The sequence below is a fragment of the Pteropus alecto genome, unplaced genomic scaffold (assembly GCF_000325575.1).
Source record: "Pteropus alecto unplaced genomic scaffold, ASM32557v1 scaffold71, whole genome shotgun sequence".
Taxonomy (NCBI): Eukaryota; Metazoa; Chordata; class Mammalia; order Chiroptera; family Pteropodidae; genus Pteropus; species Pteropus alecto.
Genome location: NW_006433024.1, coordinates 7,712,376 through 7,729,272, shown reverse-complemented (window position 1 = coordinate 7,729,272; position 16,897 = coordinate 7,712,376). Strand labels below are relative to the sequence as shown.

Below are 16,897 nucleotides of genomic sequence, written 5' to 3'. Positions count from 1 at the left end.
TAGTCAAGTTAGGATTAGAAACTGGTGGGACCTGAGGAGAACTTTTCCCCTCCGCGCTTCTCCGAGCCAGGTGTACTCCACATATTAATGGATTTACCCCATTTGAAGTTTTCTTTGGAAAACCCCCACCTTTAGTACCCCCACCTTTAGAATAGAAGATGAGAAAAAGGCAGAACTATGTAACCCAGTCTTACTTAAATCTTTACAGGCCCTTCAAAGTGTACAGAAGGAGATTTGGTCCCTGGTTCGTGCTGCCCACTCAGCCCCGGGGGATGGACTTCCCCATCAGTTTCAGCCTGGGGACACTATATGGATCTGGAAATTCACTTCCAAAGGACTAGAACCCAAATGGAAAGGACCCTTCACTGTCTGCCTGTCGACGCCCACTGCAGTTAAAGTAGAAGGCATCCCATCATGGATTCATCACTCCCACGTGAAGGCAGCATGAGAGTGGGCAGCTCAGGAAGACGGGCCCTTAAGACTAAGACTCGAGCATGCATAAGTCTAACCCTCTGTTTCTTCCTTTTTTCCTCTTTAGCCCAGGCATTTGACCAGTCACAACCAAAATCAGAAGGAGCATTAATAACCTTGCTAACGACAATATACGATGTCTTAAATAAGACCACCCCAGACATAGGACAAGATTGCTGTTGTGCCTAAACCCAAAACCCCCTTACTATATCAGAGTAAAAACTCCCCTAAACTTAACTAACCTCAGCAGGCTAGAACTTCAAGTAGATTCACTAGCAGAAGTAGTCCTCCAAAATAGAAGAGGTTTCGATTTAATATTCTTGAAACAAGACAGATTATGTATGGCTCTAGGTGAAACCTGTTGCTTCTATGCCAATAACTCTGGAATAATTAGAGAGAACTGACGATTAGTACAGAGAAATTTAGATACCAGGGAAAAACAGAGATTAGAATCAAATAACTGGTTTCATAGGATGTTCAGTTAGTCTCCGTGGCTAACAACCCTCCTATCTGCTGTAGCTGGACCTTTAATCATCCTCTTCCTCTTGTTAACTTTTAGCCCATGTTTCTTTAATTTCTTGTTTGCATATATAATGAGAATTAATTCTATTAAACTTTTAGTATTACAAAATAGAGGCTATGAGCAAATTCAGCATGAAGAATCAAAGATTTGATTTTTTGCTTAGGCCAGTGGGGAAGGCGCTAGCTAATTACTACTTGGCTATCGCCCATGGGAACATAGGTCATCGCCCATGGGAACATAACATTCTAACAATAAGCTTTCTGCTTCTGTACCCCCGCTCGCACAACTGACCTGTGGGTTGACAGTAAATAGAAGAAAAATAGACCTTTGTGTTTAAGACAGAATGAGGAATGGGGTTTAGGGCTTAAAAACCCTGTACCTCTACATTTCGAGGCTGCTTAATTTGGGATCTGCGTACCCCTGGCAGACCCAGCTAGCTGAATAAGAGTGTGTTTCCTATAACTCACTGGTTTCTGGTGGTCTGTGTGTCTATCAAGGGCTGGCGGCTATAACAAGGGAAGAAGACATGGTTAAGAACTTGATTTAGATTTTAGTAAGTTTAGATAGATCTATTAGTAAGAAAAGGTCCATACAAAGACTAGGGTTTTTTAAATGCAGAATGCTTTTCGGGTTGGTGATTGAGGAGGAAAATCTTGAGTTTCAGGTACACAGAAGACATGGTGGCAAAACAGAACAGTTCTTCCTTTAAGACCCTTCCTTTATGGTTATTTAGAATTACTGGAACATGGCCCCGAGCAGCCTAGAGAGGTTTATCAAACTTCCTTTTGCTCTGTGCTGCTTAAGGTACTTATGTAGCCATATAAACCTGAGTTAGAATGTCTGGAACTTAAATCCATATGTTCTTGTCCAGTTCATATGGAACCATTATTTTATCCATAACGATATAAAATTGCTTAAGTGATAAGTTAAAGTAACTTAACCAGAAAGGAAAAATATTGGTTATTTCATGCCTACACTGTGGTAGGCATTTTACATACTGTACCTGACTTAATTCTCATAACCCTTCCTACAAAGTAGCTATTTTTATCCCTGTTTTACATACAAATGCATTATATGTAAAACAGGGATAAAAATCTCTATCTACATTTTCTTACTAAGACTTAAGGAGATTAAATGACTTACTTTAAACCAGTTTTAAAAAGTACTCATTCTGCTAATAAGTGGTAGAAATAGAATTTTAACTAGACCATATTGACTCTGAAGCCTATAATCTTTTTATTGTATTGTAATATTTTCAGAAATAACTACAATCCTCTCTTGTCTACGGTTTTGCTTTCCACAGTTTCAATTACCCATCATCAATTACAGTCCAAAAATATTAAATGGAAAATTCCAGAAATAAACAGTTTATAAGTTTTAAATTCTGTGTGTTTCTGAGCAGCATGATGAAATCTCATGTCATCCTGCTTTATCCCACCCAGGATGTGAATCATCCTTTTGTCCAGCATATCCAAACATCAGCCCTTTAGTTATTTAGTAGCCATCATGAGGGAGATTGAGAGAGAAAGACAGACAGGCAGACAGACAGACAGAGACAGGGACAGAGAGAGAGAAAGAGAAAGAGAGGGAGGGAGACAGAAACCACATTTACATAATGTTTATTACAGTATATTGTTATAATTGTTCTATTTTATTATTAGTTATTATTGTTAATCTCTTACTGTGCCTAATTTATAAATTAAACTATCATATGTATGTATGGATAAGAAAAAACATAGTACATGTAGGATTCAGTGCTATTCATCATTTCAGACATCTACTGGGGGTCATGCGCTTTGATCTAAAACAGGAATTCCATACAAAGGAATTAGAATGGTGTTTACCCTAAGATATTACTTCAACGATGATTGTCTACAAGAAATATAGTAGATATTATATGAAGATAAAGGCCTATAGTAAAATAAATTTGGGAGATCCTGGTTTAAACAGTTAAATAGATGTATACCTTGCAGGATTTCCTACATCTTTACATGCTAATATGCGACGTAGATTTTCAAAAGAGTAAAATGAGCTGCTGTGTTTTCCTAAATTATTTGACCACAAAACCCTATTTGTATTGAATTAACTATTAGAGTCTTAATGGACTTAGAATTTCCTAGAGTATAGCTTGAAGCACTGGCTTCTTGGAATGAATGATACTTTTTCATCTAAGTGGTTTCTCCATGGTCACTATGAGAGTTAAAACTTAGAAGCCCAGAATGCATATATGGGTGAGCTAGTTCTTTCATTTCAATTGGTAAAGCAGTTTGGGAAAGATGATAAATAAACCACATGAATATGTGTACAGAATTCCATTTGTCTGTATAGTTCAGAGCAAGGTGAATTTAAGATTTAATTGCTCTGATGGAGTGTGAGTGTGGGTGGGACGGGGGCGTAGGTGGGTGGCATCCATTTTAGGCCACCATTATGAAAGTAGAACTTGCTTGCTTTTACTATCAGCACAATATGTGCCTTTGTAAACAGGACACAATCTGGAACCCGATTCCTGTATTAAACACACTCTTTTTGTAGTTCATTTTTAGAATTTTGAGCTTAGCTTCCTCATGCTGTTATAGAGCAGGCTTAATTTGTGCCTACAGAAGGCAATTCTTTTGGAGTCTGGGGGCATTATGGGAAAGTAATACATGAATTGGCATTGGTGGGGAGAGAGAAAAACTGATTGCCACAGATCACTCTCTGAAGCTTCCAGCCATCTGGAGGATGCCATATGGAGAAAGAAAGAGTTCAGAGAAGACCAGCACTTAAATCATCAGGACTCATTTTAGTCTCCACTAGACTAGATTTGATCAAGAAGAAATGACTATAGTTATCTCTATTCTGACTATTGAATTTACATGGGATTAGGTTAAAATAATGGATCCTAGTCTATGGCCATGCTACCCTGAACACGCCCAATCCTGTCTGATCTCAGAAGCTAAGCAGGATTGGGCCTGGTTAATACTTGGATGGGAGACCACATAGGAAGACCAGGTGCTGTAAGTGTCAAAAAAAAAAAAAAATGGGCCCACCATTTATTAACTGTATGTCTATTTTCAAATTATTTAATTTTTCTACATTTCATATTAATTGTCAGTAATATTAGGATTATAATCACTTAATGGATTTACTGTTATTATTAATGGAAATAGAAGCACCTACATTGATAAAAAAGGAGTGTTGCTTTCCTTTTTATCCCAGATTTTGGATGAAATTGGAGAAGGACTTGATGAATGAGACAAGATGACCCAGGTAGAGGAAACAGGTGCTTGCCTAGACAGTAGGCCCTACATATTTGTAGGTTCTGCATCTGTGGATTCAACCAACCATGGATCAGAAATATATAGTTTTTTAAATTATGTTCTTGCTAATGAGTACCATGTAGTTAGGCCAATGGTTGTGTCTGTACTGAATCGGTACAGATTTTTTTCCTTGTCATTATTCCTCATGTAATATACTATAACAATTATTATATAACATTTACATTGTATTAGGTATTATAAGTAATCTAGAGATGATTTAAAGTATATGAGAAGATTGCATAGGTTACATACAAACACTACACCATTTTATATAAGGGACTTGAGCATCTGCAGATTGTGGTATATGTGAGGTCCTGGAACCAATCCCCCTTGGACACCAAAGGACGACTGTATTTGATACTGTTTTTGTGTTGAAGGCTAGTCAGTTTTACATCCTAGAGATGAGACGACAAATGCATTTAATTACCAGTGAATCTTCTCATACTACCTTTCCTCTCTGCAACCTTTGAGAATGATGAATACTTCTTGAATTACTTCCTTTGGCTTCCACAGGACTCTACCATATTAGTTCTGCCTAATTATGTGACTATATACCTTCCTACTGGTTTTAGAAAAAAAATGTGTTCTGGTCTCCCATCACTGCATAATAAACTGTCTCCGAACGTCTTGGCTTAAAACAAGAAATATAATTTTGTTTTTATCCCTGGGGATTGACTGGCTCAAGTTGGTGGTTCTCACTTAGGTTCTCTCACGCAGTTGCATTCAGAAATGCAGGGCTGGAATCATCTGAAAGTTTATTCACTCAAGTATGGCTCCTGAGAAGAGGGGGGAGGTATGAATAGATGATGGCTGCAGCAACTGGGGACCCTTGGGCACCTATCTCTGTCTCTTTTCATAGTTTCTTTCTTTTTGTTTTGTTTTGTTTGTCTGTTTTTTATTTTTTAGTGCAATGGCTTTAGGGGAACCATGCTTCTTACATGGTGCCTGAAGCCTTCGAAGATATATTTCTGAGAAAGAGAAAGAGAACAACAACTTGTTATGAACTAGCCTCAGAAGTCATGCATTATTACTTTTGAAACATTTTATTTATCAAGACAAGTCACAGGAGCCAGCTCAGGTTCAAAGGGAGAAGAAATAAACTCTATTCTCAATGAGTATGAGACAAGATTCTGAAAGAGCATGTAGAACCAGAAATATTTCTGTGGCTACATAGAGAAAATAAAACTTACCACAGTACTCTGGTCCCAATAATACATGACCCTTGTACATGCCAAATAGACTCGCTCTGTTCTGAATCCACCTTCCTCCAAAGGTTCGTTCCATTATGACATTAGGCTCATGCTCAGGGACCAGGTTTTCAGCATATAATCAGGTTTAGGTGTAGATGAGTCTCTTCGGTGAGATTCCTTGGGTATAGCTTCTTAACTATCTTTCCTCTTGCTCCAAGACATGTAAACTAAAAAGACAAACCATCTGCTTCTCCCCCATACCAACATACCATCGTGAGACAGACCCGGAATAACCACAAGAGACACTCCCTTTCAGAAAGGGGGACATAGGCAGCATGGCAGTCTTTGGGCCATAGCAATTCTGAAGAAAATAACTGAGCATGTATTGCCAGTTTCTTGATTAAGGTTTAGTTGTACTGTCTGGGAATGATTTTATGGAGCATTTGGCTTTGCTTTTCCATCAAATGTAGTCTGTGCAGTTCAATAGTTCTTTTCGGTGTATTTTCTGCTTGTAGAAGCTCAAAAGTCCACAGCCTCTTTCATTTGGTACTGTTTCTGTCCTTTTCAGTCCAAGCTGATACAATTCCTTTAAAACTTTTGTGTTTTTTTAGAAATGTATCAATCTCTAATCCATTACATTAGACAAAAGTCACACCTAGGGATCTCTTCAAGGCAATCCCTGTGCCACCTTGAGCTTTCTTTGAAACCATTGTGGGACAATGCACTTCAGATTCTTAGAAGCCCTATTGTGTAATAGAAAGAATCTATGAGACATGACTTAATATTCTTAGAAGATCTTTTGTCTGAGGTACCACTTAAATTTTTCTTAACATAGGTTTTTACAGTCATACTCCTGGCTCTATCTTGAGACCATGTTTCCCAGTTGTACGCTAGACTTTTTCAATATCCTGAAGACATTTCTAATTTTAGTACTATTTTTCCTCCAAAGAGGCTTGAAAGGATAGTGTTTTATTTGCTCAGCAAGTCCCGGCTCCTTTATACTTAACAGTTCTTTCTTTAAGTTATTTTTCTCCTCTCTTACTTTACTATAGGCAGCAAGAAGGCAGGCAGCAACTTCAGTGCTCTGTCTGGAAATCTTCTTACTTACCTAGTTCATTAGGTACATTTTTCTTGTTTTCCACATTACAGCAGGCAGTGGTGTTGCTAAGCTTTCTAACGACTACCTTCAGGCTAGCGGGACTTTTTATTTGGAAGCTCATGGAGTCAAAGATACATGTCTTAAGGTAGAGACAGGGCTCACCTTTTACGACCTTTTTTGGGACTGTTGTAGCTGCCAGCCCCCGAAAGATACACGGACCACCAGAAACCAGTGAGTTATAGGAAGCACATTCTTTATTCAGCTAGCTGGGTCTGCCAAGGGTACGCAGACCCCAAATTAAGCAGCCCCAAAATGTAGAGGTACAGGGTTTTTAAGCCCTAAACCCCATTCCTCATTCTGTCTGAACACAAAAGTCTATTTTTCTTCTATTTACTAACTGTCAACCCACAGGTCGGTTGTGCAAGTAGGGGTACAGAAGCAGAAAGCTTATTGTTAGAATGTTATGTTCCCATGGGTGATGACCCATGTTCCCATGGGTGATGACCTATGTTCCCATGGGTGATAGTCAAGCAGTAATTAGCTAGCACAGGAGTCATACATCTGCATGCATTTTATTTGTTTAGGTGATTACCAAGTCCCCCTCAGGTTAAAGAGAAAGGGAACGGGACTCCAATCCTTGATAGGGGAAGTGGCAAGTACCTAGAAAAGCATATAGGAATAAAAATATGTCGTGGACATCTATATAAAACATAACCTAACACATCCAGAACATTGGTGTTCCTAAAGTTCTGTTCTTCTTCCACTCCATTTTTAAAAATAATTGTTCTTTGGTGATTTCATCTACACTCATGGCTTCAAGTAACATACTGTTTATGACCACCCCAAATCAGCTTAATCAGCTAACACATTTTTAATACATATAGTGATCTAGGCACTGTGCTAAGAGTTTTACGTGAACTACCTTATTTAGCTCCTACCACAACCCTTTTCCATTGTTTCTATCTTACAGAGGAGGTTTAGAGGGTTAAGTAACTTAACTATAGCCACACGACTATTATATGGTGCTGATTTTTGATCTCCTTTGACCTTTTAGCTCCAAAGTCCACACCCTTAACCACTGGATGAGATTGTCTACTAGGTTTATATCTCTGGTTCTGACTTCTTTTCCAAGGCTGTCCAACTGCTTACTGGATAATTTCACGTTTTTGAATCTTCTCTCTGGACAAGAAGGTGGGAAAAGGAAGAGGGCTACAGACTTAGTTGGTGTACATCTTGTGGGTTAAGACTGGAGAAGGGGACACTCTTCATCCTCGAGCTATATACTTCAAAGACGAGGCAGTGTAAGATTCTGATCATTGAGTAGAGGACACTATGTTTTGTAAAACATAAAAGTAGGTTTCAAATGTCTTATAAGACAAAGAGATTCTGGGACAGGTTATTGGGAATGATAGTCAAACATTTGACTAGGAAATTGTTGAGTAGGCACGTGGGAGAGAATCTTGTCAAAACATTGCCTGTTTGTAATAAATGGCCATAGTAGCTCAATTTAAGTGTCTTGACATGGAGTAGCTGTTATTGTATTTATAATCCCATTAATGTCTCATACACATTACCTTCTCCATGTAGGGATTCAAAAAATTTTACCATCAAGTAGACAAGTAGCTTAAAAGCAATTTGTGTAAAACAAAATCTAGAGGTTTCAGTTGACTAAGATTTCATTGTGAATCTACAGTGTCCTGTAACTATTTTTTTCCCCACTGAGATGAAAATAGGTTGCCTTAGAAGAGTCCAAAATGAGGGAAGTGAGCATTCCATGCTGTGCTGAATATGTACAACCACCACTGGAGTATGTACCGTGTTTTGATTAGGGCACTCTTGCGAGGTCATTGTTAGTGTCAGATCTCTTTTCTATGGCTCTTCAATGTCTTGGCTGGTGAAGCCACTCAAATCTGGGCCAAGTTATCTACATATAAAGAAAATGAAACAATTTATCCAGCAGAAGCGAGGATATATGTATTAGTTTTTCATTTCTGCTATTAATAATCACTACAAACTTATTTAAAACAATGTAAATATATTATCTTGAGTTCTGTCAATCCAAAGTCCAATGAAAGTCTCACTGGGGTAAAAATCAAGTTGTCAACAGGGCTGCATTTCTTTCTAGATAACCTAGGAAAGAATTCATGCTCTTATATTTTCCTTCTTCTAGAAGCTGTCCACATTTCTTGGCTCTTGGTTGCTCTCCTCCCCACATTTCAAAGAAAGCAGAGTCAAACTTTTCTTGGGTAGCATCTCCCTAACAGCAGTTTTTCTGCCATCATCTAATTTTAGGGATTTATGTGATTAGGTTGGGCCAGCCCACGTAATCCAGGATAACTCTCTATATCTAAAGTCTGATTAGCAATCTTAATCCTATCTGCAATATTAATTACCTTTTGTTATGAAACCTAACCTATTTATATTTTCCAGGGATTAGGTCATAAGATATTTAGGGGACCATTATTTTGCCTACCAGTTTGTAACTTAAATAGGCAGATTATATATTTTTACACATACATACATGCACATATATAAATTTTGTGTATTTTATAAATATGTTATATATAACTAAATAAAAATTTATATATAAAATTATACAAACACATACAATAGAAAATGGTGGTCTGGTCTTTACACATTGAATGGCTGTCCACACCCAGGTGTCCTCAGTGAGCAAAAATAGGACCAATAATTAGAAGCACCAGGGAGAAATGATTATATACTTAAGTTTTTTGAATTCCTGCAACATTTCAGATACTTCTCTTAGATTTTCATTATTCATCTTATAGGAAGTTACAATTCTGTTTACAGATGGAAAAATGGAGAATTAGAGAGTTAGATGAACCTGACTTTAGGAAGCAGTGGAATTGAGATGTAAACTTAGGAATGGCTGGCTCCCAACCTCTGAAAGCAGCCAATTTATTTTGGGGCAACTACCTGCTAAATTTTGATTTAACATAAGTATAGTAAGACAAAAAGACATAAACTTTGAAGTCTCTGTCATTGGAGGTGTTTCATTCAGAGATCAGATGCTTTGTTGTAGGGATTTAAGAAGCACTGGTGAGAGATGAGATAGAATTGAGTAAAGTCAAATCTCTATTCTAGTATGAAATTCTGTTAGTTTTTGCTGGGATTTTATAATTTCCCAAGGAGTTTCCATCCCTCTAGACAATTCCAACTCTGGTTCCTATAAGAGACTTGTGATCTTGGTTCAGAATGACTTAAGTTTAAATCCCAGCTTGTCTGTTACTAACCCTGGAACCCCTGGTGTATTATGCACCCTCTCCTAGCTTTGGATTTCTCATCTGTAAAAGAGGGATAATAATAAAACAACTTCTTAAAAGTGCGATGAAGATTAAATGAACTAATTCAAGTAAAACCCTTTTCACAGTATCTGGCATACAGTAAATGTGCAGCAGATTATATCAATTTTTGTTGTTGGGTTTTTATTTTACGTAATATGCATCTTTAAAGCATACCTCCAATCATGTGATTTTCCTAAACATTAACTTTTAGTGCCTCCCACTGCTTATGGGATAAAAAGCAAGAAGCCTTAGCTTGACTTGCAGGATCCTCTCTCTAGATGTGTCTCCAGCTACAAAATCTCCCTTTAGCTTTCAGAACCATACAGTCCAGATGAACTCATCTCCCTAGGACCTGAATGAGTACATGTCACTAATTTTTCTGTTTAGTGTACTCATGTCATCATTTACTTATTCTAGAATGCCCTGGTTCAAATTTCTCAAACCCAAACCATTCTTTAAGAACAAACACGAAGGTAGCCTTCTTTATGATTTTTCTCTGATTCCCAACAAGAAGTGCATTCTTCCTCTTGTTGTAAAGTTGTTAATATATACATAGATGTAAGGTGAGATTTTACATATGTATATAGTAGCATATGTATGTATTTGCTTTATATTCCCTCTTATAGGTGATTTAGAATGGAATCATATCTTGTTGTTTCACCCCTAATAAGCTTTATATGTGTGGCACAATAGCTTAAAAAAAGTATATACCAAAAATGTTTGAATAAACGAGTGAATGAAAGAAATAAAAATCACTCACTTTTTAATTTAATTCCCAGTTACAGCACTTGTATATGACTTACCACACTGAAATCAATAATAATTATGAATTTTCACACTTGTCTTAGTACTTCCTTTCAGGCAAAAATCCAATATGTAAGTTCAATAACCCAATGCATATTAATTAATTTCCTAATGTGTGGGCAGTTGTCTCCTATAGCCTTTGTATTGACATTTGGTGGGCCTGATATTTCCAGGACTTTGGAGGTCGGTTGTGTAAACACAATGTGTTTTAAAATGTCCACATGTAAAAAAAAGATGCGATAGTAAGTAGTGTGGTGTGATGGGCTCCAGACCCAGGAAGACTGGCTCTGCCACTAACTTCCTATGGACCTTAGGTAAGACTCTTCCTCTCTGACCCTCCTTCATTTTCTCATCTGTAAAACAATAATGATAATGTCAATAATAATTATAACAAAATTATAATAGCAACAATAATAATACCTATCTCACATAGTTATGAAGATTTAACGAAGGAAATGGTGGTGGCAAAAATAAGTTAGACTTGGGAATTTTTAATCATTTTACACTCTCTCTCTCCCCATCCTCAAAGTCACTGCAAATAGGTTGTGCAGACTAAATAAATTAGTTATTGGTTTATTATGCAAACACAGTACCAAGAACTTAGCACCACAAGCTATACTCTGACCTGACTGACAATCACTATTCCCCCATAGAGAAATGCTTGAGCTGTCACTAGAGAGATTATATATACAACATGGTCGAGATTTCTGGTGCATATGGGTGTTCAGTGAATGGTTGGTGCTTTTCTTTCCTTGGCAGAGAATCAAGTGGTGTACTAAGCAATATAGAACATTAACAGAGAGGAAGAGAATACAATGATGTCAAAGAGATCTTAGACACTGTTCAGTGATACAGAGCATTTCACCTGTTGCTCTCTGGAAACTATAGGTATCCAAGAAGATGTCTCTCCCTTGAGACTCCTGCGAATACTTCAACCCGAACAGTTCTGCTTTTGCTTGTTTTACAAATTAGGATTCTATTTCAGATTTTCTTTGAGGATCAATGGTTCTGCTATGTAAAAAATAATTTAAAAATCATCAATAATACTCATCCCTCTTTTTAAAGATGAAGAAACTGAGACTTAGAAAATTGACCTCCTTAAAGGCATGCACATAATAGAGTCCAAGGCAGCATTATCATTAGAGCTCATAGCTGATTTCTATAGAGGGCTCTGTTGGTGCTGGATTATATCCTCCTGACCTCACCAAACCAGGTCTCCAAGACAAGACTTCCAGTTACCAGCATTGGCATTTCTTCACTTGAGCACTTTCGTTGAGGAAAGCTGCTCTGCCACAATTCAGAGAAGATTAGAAAAACTGAAGAATTCACAACCCCTGAACCCTCAAACAATGAGTGACAGAAGTTGGTGTGTAAATACCCCAACTGCCTTTCCCTTACATAGGATAACTCTGAAGTGTGTGTTCTGTTCTGCTTTTCTAGAATTTGTCCTTGGAATTAAGCTTTTCTTACCCATAGGGGTAATTTACTTGATAACGTGCCCCGTCTATAATATGTCATTCTTTCCTTTTATAATGTACTCCCTTCTTGAGATCATGGCACTAGCAAACTACTTTCACTGGAATCCTTGTCTCAGGATCTGTGTCTGGGGAAACCCAAATTAATACATCTTCTGGCTCACCATACAGTGTTGGGACTTGAATTAACTGTTGATGGATAAGTGGAAAGGCAAAGTCTGAGTGAAAGACTAGGTAAACTTTGGAAACTGAACAGCTCTGTACTTCCTATAGGTCATAGAGAACTCTGCCACCTTGGCGTAAGGTCCTTGCATCCTGTGCAATCCACTCTGCTAGCCTCTTATTTTACATGCTCATTGCACTTCATTTCCACTTAAGTATTACAGTTCTACACTGGTAGTCTAATTGTGTTCTGTCTTCCTTGGTTTATCATGACATCCTCAGTCAGTGGCCTCTCATTCATTCAACATATCACACAGTACTTGACACAGAGAATTCGCTTTGTTTATGGGAGCTAAGTGAATCACTTTCCTTGTATATTGATGAAATGGGTCAGAAGCTCATCTAACTGGAGAAGCAAATGGAAAATAAGGCTCCTACACAGGATCAGGGAGAAGAGTCTAGCTGTGAAGTTGTAAGAACTCACAAACCATAAAAGATTTTTAAGTACAGGAGCAACATTATGAAAGTGCTATTTAAGGATGAAAATGCTTTGAAGCTACACTTAAAATAGATCAGATCGAGTGAGCTTAAAGTCAAGGAGGCTGACACAGACCTCTGCTGTAATCTAGGTGTGGGGGGATGGCTTGGGGTTGGGAGTGGGGAATTCTGTGTCCAGGAGAATAGACAGAAAGAGATAGATGAAAAAAGAAACAATTTGCACAAAATTTTAACAGGAATTGCTAAGTGTTTGTGCTTGACTCAAATGTTTGGAGCCATTGGACAGATATGGTGTAATTATTGACAAAGACAGGGACATTGAAAGCTGGAACTGCTGTTGGAGGCATTAACAGGCTCAGTTTAGTTACTTTAAATTTGCAGTGACAGGAGACTCTTCAGGTAGTAAAGTGCTATTAAAATTCAGAAGCCAGAACTCCTTGACTGCCAAAAGCCCTAAAAATTACTGTTTTAGAAACATATAGATATATCAGCTAATTTTCAATGAAGAAAATAAATAAAAATAGCTCTATTAAAATATTTGTCACTTTTCTTTTTATAGTATTCAATAAAAAATTCAATGATATTATAATCGGTTTAAAAGTTAAGCTTTTACATAAAATACTGAATTTTAAAATTCATAAATGATTAAAAATCATTATCAACATTCTCAATTTTTATGTTTCATATAAGACAGCATATCATCGTAAGGCATAGATTGAAGAGTCGAATGTCTTTTATGCGTTCATTGAACTTTATTGTGTATTAAGCACTCATTGGTACATTACACTTTGGGGGAATATAAAATGAATGAGATAACATTTTTGCTCTCAACAAATTTAAGATCTAAAACAGTTTTCTTGAGACCAAGTCAGAGTGGCCACTTTAAAATATTAGGTGTGCATAAACAAAATTGATGGGTTTGCAATGTCCTGTGGGATTAGGGTTTATTTGATAAAGAGAGTCATTTGTGCTGTCTAGGGTCATCTGGAAAGGCTTTGCCGAAGAGGTGGCATCTGAGCTGGCCCTGGTAAAGGATGACGAGCCTATCAGTAGGCAGGAGAGAATATAACAGGAGGTGGGTGAGTTGTGTTGTCTCAGTGAGGTAAGAAGTATCGAGGTGTCCTTGGGCCAAGTGGGGACATATGGGCGAGGAGTTGTCAAGGCACTTGTGAACATCGGAGCTCGAAGGCTGTGGCTTCACAGTGACTCAGACTTGAGAGCTTTACAGCCTCCCGTTGCACACACCCGTTCTGTTTCAAAGCAACGCTGAGTCATCGCAGGGAACAGTTGGCCATGTTGTTACCAGTACGCTCTAAGCAGTTACAGAATATTTATGCCTGTTGGCAAAAGGAGATCAAATGTGGCGGCTCAGGATTCACTCGTGTAGAAAGGAGTGTGCCTGAAGTCTGTTTTCTCCTTTAGCCTCCCTCACAAGGCAGGTGGAAAACTTGGGAGATAAGACTTGATATAAGGCTATTAACAGATCATCAGTGCTTCTATTTATAGACTAGCTTGGGTGCTGTTCAAAGCACGAGAAAGCATATGGAGACATAACTTCATTGAAATAAGTCTCTACTCTGCTGTTAGTTTCCCTGTTTATAGATATAGGGTAAAGGTTCAGAAAGATGAAGTAATTTTCCCATAGTCATGTCACCCAGTAATCATCAGTTGGTATTTGATTTCAACTGACTCTGACTCAAAATCCTATTACTTTTTAACATTACTGCCTCATGAGTAGCTGACAGTCATAAATATTCTTGCCGACGGGTCATGACAATCACTCAAATTGGCACAGCTCCTCAGTGTTTTTAATGTACCAAATACCATTATAATTAATAGTAAGTTAAAAGTGCTTCTCCTAAATGTCACATTTATTTCTTATTTGTTTCTTCCCTGTAAGTTCAGAGAAAGTGCTGGGTATGACCACGTTCACAAGGTAACCCTATTAAGACACTGGTGCCTTGGACTCTAAACAAATACTCATTCTACGAATAGTTTTCTAATTTTTCAAAACAGAAAAACGGTTTATTCAAACGAAATATTATGGAGAAGCCTAATATGTGACAAAACTAAAAAGAATGGACTACTGGGGTTGAATTTGTGTTTTAGATCCTTGGAACCTGCCTGTTTGGATTCTTTCTCCTCCGCTTATTGGCCCATTCCAAGGAACCTCAGTAGAAACCGGGGGCTGAAAGGGTCAAGGTCTAATCTTGCTGCCTCTGATAGAAAAGACACAGCCACCTTAGTCTAAGCCTTTTATCTCCCTCCCCTCTCTTATGTTTGGGTTTAGTCATTAGGGAACATGTTTCCTAGTCTTTGATTCTGTTATGAGAACCTTGGAGGTCCTGTTTCATAAGGTGTGAGTTTATGGATTGGCCTGTAGAAATATCAGGAACAAAGACTTTTTTCTCTTTCTTAAGGGAATATGAGGCACTTTTATGTAACATTTTACTTATATTATCACCAAAAAGGCACAGAGAATCTGTTGTCAGATTGCACAGGCTCAGATTCTAGCTCTTTAACTTAAGTTGAAAAATAGCCTCTTTGTGTATTAGTCTTCTCATCCTTAAAATGGGGTAATAATGGTAACAGCAACTGTGGACTGCTTTGATAATTAAATTAGTATTTTATGTAGATGACTAAGAACAGTGTCTGATACATAAAGAGTGCTTGATATATGTATATCAATATATAATATATATATATATATTAGCTATTATCATGCATTAAAAAGTCTTAGAGGTTTTGTCTCATTAAGTCAGTGTGACTCAGTGGACACACACACACACACACATGCACACCTGTTATCTGAGGCTGCAATGATCAAAAACATTGTATTAAAAATAAATATTAATCTTTCCTTTTCAGGAGCAACTATACTTGAGTATTGAGAGTAGTATTTGCTGCCACGCTTTAGGATGGGCATTGAAAAATTACAATGCATTTACAGGGTACATGGTAGAGCATATCATGGGATGGTGAGGAGGCTATAGAATATGAAGAGTGAAAAATGTTTGGAATAGGATGATTGAACTGGAGAAGAAGATAAATATTTACTATGGGGCATAATAGATCTTAGGTGGACCCTGAACCAATAGGTGGAGACTAGAAAGAAGGAAGGAAATATTTATTTAGTACTTATGAAGTGTTAGACATATTCATTCACATATTTCATTTTTATAACTATCTCATAAAATAAGATTTATTGTCCTCATTTTTATACATAAGGGAAGTTGGAGTTCAGAAATGCCACCTGCTCAAGAATTTCAACATAGGTCCAACAGACTGCAAATTCTAAGTTCTTTCTGCTGTATCCATTTATATAATAGGCTGCCTAGAAGTCTTAAAGTGTACACAGAACTCTGTGTGTGGGTTTCTTCTTGTCTTGATTCTAGTCCTTAGTACATGATAAAAGACATTTCAGTCTCAATTTTCTTTTAAGTTGCATTTTATCTTCCATATTGATTTTCTTTTTCAAATTTGAGGTTTTTAGTTTCAAGAAATATGTCAGATTGATATTGAGTTTCACTCAGATGTGTGTATTAATTTCATCGGAGGGCAAATTTTAAGATGGAGCAGTTCACTAGAGGCCTTGCCTTTTTAGTTAGATACTACCTTCACAGATGAAACATTTAAAGATGGTGTTGACCATTAGGGCAGCCACATTATACCATTGGAAATTTTCCAGGCCTCTTAGCAGTTAATATAAAGAATGTAAAATAAACTCAGAGTTGAACAAGCTTTTCTAAGTGGCTCCTTCTGTGTTTGCTTCCTTATTACCTAAATCCATATCTTGTCAGAACACCAGAAGCTTTTCTCCTAGCTAGACTTAAGTTTTGTCAAATGTATGTAGAGCTAGATATCCTTGAAAATTCACCTCAATACTGACATTTTGTGATCTGAGCATGAAACTAAAATGAATTTCCTATATTTTTTTCTCTCTTCCTTCCTCCCTTCCTCCCTTCCTCCCTTCCTCCCTCCTTCCCTCCCTCCCTCCCTCCCTCCCTCCCTCCCTTCTTTCCTTCCTGAAAAGGGGGTGAAAGTATACAAAATTCTAAATATATAAAATAT

At 37.5% G+C, this 16,897-nt stretch overlaps 1 pseudogene; it reads left to right on the top strand.

The window, feature by feature from the left end:
• Positions 1 to 3,878: 3,878 nt before the first annotated feature.
• LOC112476679 lies at positions 3,879 to 3,997 on the top strand (annotated as a pseudogene).
• The last annotated feature ends 12,900 nt before the right edge of the window (positions 3,998 to 16,897 follow it).